Source organism: Pseudocercospora fijiensis (genome assembly GCF_000340215.1).
Source record: "Pseudocercospora fijiensis CIRAD86 unplaced genomic scaffold MYCFIscaffold_5, whole genome shotgun sequence".
Classification (NCBI taxonomy): domain Eukaryota; kingdom Fungi; phylum Ascomycota; class Dothideomycetes; order Mycosphaerellales; family Mycosphaerellaceae; genus Pseudocercospora; species Pseudocercospora fijiensis.
Genome location: NW_006921536.1, coordinates 4,398,100 through 4,402,797, shown reverse-complemented (window position 1 = coordinate 4,402,797; position 4,698 = coordinate 4,398,100).

Below are 4,698 nucleotides of genomic sequence, written 5' to 3'. Positions count from 1 at the left end.
ACCTATACCTCTACGCTCTATATCTACTACCTCCGCAACACCCTCGCTCCGCGCGCGCCTTCGCACACCTTCGTAACGCACTTTTTTCCTTAATTCGACGACTTTTATAATAGCGAATCTACTTAACTAAGTTACGACGCCTCGTAAGAAGGGACCTACTGCTTCTGCGGGTCGTAACAAGATCGGAAATAAAGGAACGAGTATAGTATATCAACGTAAGATAGCTGCTACTACTGCCGCTAGCTCCGGTACTAGAAAGGGCGTCGCGAGTAAGGCTCCGCGCAAGACAACGGCGGGCAAGGCTCTACGTAAGACGATAACTAGCGCTTCTACTGCTAGTAGCAATCGTACGAAGCGTCGATAGCGCCTAGGAAGTAAGTCCTATTTGTAGCCGGTAGCGTAGCCGGCAGCGTAGCCGGTAGCGTAGCCGGCATTCTTACTATCTTTTTACTAATCCTTCTTTAGCCGTAGCCCTCCGTAAGATTCGGTAGTATTAGAAGAGTTCTAAGCTCCTAATCCGCAAAACTCCTTTCTAACGACTTGTTCGCGAAATTGCCTAGGATTATAGAATAGACCTTCGCTTCTAAGCCTCCGCGATAGGCGCCCTTTAAGAGGCTATAGAAGCCTACCTAGTTCGTATCTTCGAATGTATGTTTCTCTTCTACCTCTTTTCGGACTATGCTAATACTATTTTAGCGGTTAACCTTATAGCTATCTACGCGAAGCGTATAACGATTATAGATAAGGATTTTAAAGCACTCGATCAGATCCTAAAAGGCTAGAATGTCTACATTCGAGATAGTAGTAGATAGGATGGATATACTAGTAGGAAGGATGTTCGTAGTGTCGTCTGTAAGCTTTTCTATATACGAAATAAGCCGCTATTATACGGCGCTGCATACCGCGCTCTAAATACTCTCTAAGCATATGTATATAGTATAGTATGCTTTATTAGCCGTACGGAATGGAAGTCTCCCAAAATCCCGTTAGTACTAAGGAGTAAAAAGGCCGGCTACGCTGCCGGCTACGCTACCGGCTACGCTGCTAGCTACGCTACTAGGTTTTTCAAAGAACTAAAAGAAGATAGACATTCCGGTTGATTTGTATTAGTTTAGATTTTTATAAAAAGAAAACAGGGAAAAATAAGGAAGGTTAAAGAGCCTAATAGTTATAGTTATAGGCACTATCCCTGTTTTCTAGAGCATATTATACACCTGCCTTCGCAACTCTACCTAATACTCCCTCTAAATATCCTTATACTCTACCTACTAGAAATTCAACTAGGTACCTGGACCTATAGCTGCCTCTATATCTTTCACTATCTTCTACAGGTTAAAGGCCTCTTCTATAGCAGCCTCTACCTCCTTATGCAATACGAAGTTACTACCTGCCCTACCCTTTATATCTCCTAAATAACTAAGAGTTCTAAGGAACGAACTAGTATTCGGCCTTAGTATAGCGAGTAACTAGTAGAACGTTCTGCAGAGCTGCCTTATAGCTCTTTTATATACTATGCCGATACCGAGGGAGGAGCTATCCTAGTACTTAATATTGTCGAATAGTTCGGTAGGAAAGTGCATAAACTTCTTAAGGAGGAGGACTTCTAGGGAAATCGATGAGTTCTGCCTAGATCTGGATAAAGACATTCTGCTAAGTAGTTAGGGAATTGAACCGTAAACGAAAGGATGAAATTCATACCTAAGGAGTGCAGTTTCCGAACTAAACTATAATGCCTTATATATATGTATGTACTTTTGATTGGTTAGTACCCTTAGCTAATTATCTATAGATTTGAGGTTATATAAGTACCTTTATACAACTACGTAGCCTAAGTAGGATTCGAAAATTCTATAAGTACTAAGGACTAAAAATGCCGGCTACGCTGCCGGCCACACTGCTAAGTCTTATAAAGGGCTTGCTTGAAGCTACGTATACATTCGTACACTTCTTAAAAACCGATAAATTATATGGTTCGAACCAGCTACTTATGTAGTTGCTTGGCAAACTAACCCAAACTAAACTAGAGTTTCGGCTTAGCAAACTAAACCAAACCAACCCGAACTACTGCGGGGTCTAGTAGAGTCGTAGTAGCTGTTACGTTTACTTCTTCCTATAGTGCGATCTACTAAAACCCGAAGTCTTAACCGTAGAAGGTCGTTAGGAATTCGCACGCTAATAGGGTATATATATTACTGCTCTCAACCCCGAGCCTAGTCGTAACCTCGGTTAGGGAGCTACTATTCAGTCTAGTACTAGAGAGCTTATAAACACCTAAGAGGACCTCGCTAACATTATTAACCGAGTCTAGCGACATGTATACAATGATTACTACTAGGCTAAGCGGAAGGACGACCTAGATAGTAAGCTATACTACCGATTCCACTTCCCTAGAAAGCACCGCAACGAGGCCGATATGAATTACGAACACAATAATCGACACCTCGGATTTACGGCAGCTTGCAATAACTCGTTCCTCAATTACTATAACCGCTTAATGTCGATAGCTTAGCGTACTAATTGCGACATTACCCCCTATACTACTCTTTACGCTATTATATAGTATATCCTAAAGTACTATAGTAAGATAGAGGTAAAGAGTCGATCGTACGATGATATTATAAAAGGCCTGCTTCCTCTAATTAACTACGATAAGCCGCTTCTTTCGATAGTTGCAAAGCTACTTAATATTCTTATTACCGAGAGGGACTAGCTAGCTTAACAAGTCGCATACCTCAATCTTTATCTACCTCTTTAGAAAGGTAGCCGGACTGTAATCAATGTTAATTGCCGCGCTCCTATAGAGCAGACTTCTGCTATCTAGATTTAGGAAGAATATAAAGATGTTAATAATATAGGAGATCTAGATAATCTCGGTTAACCGCCCTTACGAGCACCTCCGAGGACTTCTATATAGAAGTATATATAGCGTCCTAAGTCGGCCGAAGGAGAGAGTCTATTCAAGTACTTATTAGACTAGAACCTATAACGAAGCGGTCCGCCTCGTAAGCTTCGAAACGTCGCCCGTAATCGGCGGCTCCTTAACTACTTCCCGCGCTATACGTCTAATCCTGCGAAGCCTAGCTTTGTTAATTATTAGCGTATAAAGATCTAGGTATACTATCGTTTCCGCGAGTTGCTATAGTGTTCTATCGAGACACTATACTCTTTCCCTAATAAGCCTAATCTACAATTCACCTCCTAGGCCGCCGCTCTATAGCACTACTATTAGAACTATGTCGATAAGGATAGCTATTCTATACATCCTAACGATTACCTTTAAGACATCGACCGTACGGATAACGATCCCTTTGTCGACCCGGAGCTTTAGAACCTTAGTAAACCGGCTAACTTCGATGCACTTTATAGTCCTTTATAGAATCCTAGTATCTAGGACGAGGATCCAAACAACCTTAGTAACCGTAACGTTAATAGAGCCGCATATTAGGAGCCACGCATTAGGAAATACCTAAATAGCTATCCTAAGCTTTACGATACCTCTTAGGATTGGTAGTAGGCAAAGAAGCGAGACTACGGCGTCGTCGATATAGAGGTTCAATCTCAATCTACGGCTTAGTTTAAGCGCCTTAATCGCTACTAGCGCTAGGGCTTTAACCTAGTAGTCGACTACTTTAACTACCTTCTTTAGTATCGGGATCGAGCAGTTAATACTGCTCCCGCTTAGTTACTTCTCAATATCGATAGCGTAGGAGGAACTAGCAAGTCGTTCCTAATTTAGATGCTCTGTATACGCCTTTAGGCTAATGCGAAAGCCGCCTATTACTAGGGCAATCCCATTATACGAGCAGCACTAACCGGAATAGCGGCTACTAATATCGACGGCTTAACATTGCATTCTGCCTTTAAGCTTCTAGTCCGCGGCTCCCTTAACTAGCTATAAGGTACACGCCTTACGTATATATAGAACCAGTTCCGGTCTATATAGTACATTATTATCGACGAGAAGTCAATAATCGGCCTTAAGCTTCTGCACTTCCTAGATGCAAGACTTCGCTAGGTATTCCCTATAAACTAAGATCTTCTATTTAGAGGCATAAGTATTCTTATATTTAGTGATTTCTGTTAACTAGCTCCGGTCTTTATACAGCTATTGTTTTAGAGTCGACCTAAAGGCGTTAAGGGTATTTCTATATAAGCTATATACTATACATTCAACAAGACCCTTGTCCTTAAAGCTAATATGCGACAGGAGGGCGCTAATCCGGATCAGGTTGCTTTCGGGGAGGCACTCGTAAGCACTACGTATCGGACGATTCGGCAAGGACTATTAGCAAACCCTTATAAGGCGTTCTACTTCGAATCTTAATATTGTAGAGGTTACATCCTTCGATAATGCCCCCCGCCTATACTTTACTAACGCTAATGTTAACGACCTCAATTATTAGCGGCTCCGGGACATTAGTAACGCTGTTCTACCTATATATGCCTCCTATAATCGTCCCGAAGTCGCGACTATTAGTTTAAAGAATGTTCACAACCTTGAGACTAAGCTAAAGGTTAGCATTGGTTGTAAGCTTATGCTTTTAACTAACTTGTAGACTGAGTTTAGTCTCGTTAATAGTCGGCAAGGCATTCTATACGACATTGTTTAGGTATAGGATGCAGTAGGGAAGAACCTCCGTAAGGAGCTACCTCTCTGTCTTCTAGTAGCATTTAACGGTCTTAAGGAGAATGTACTTA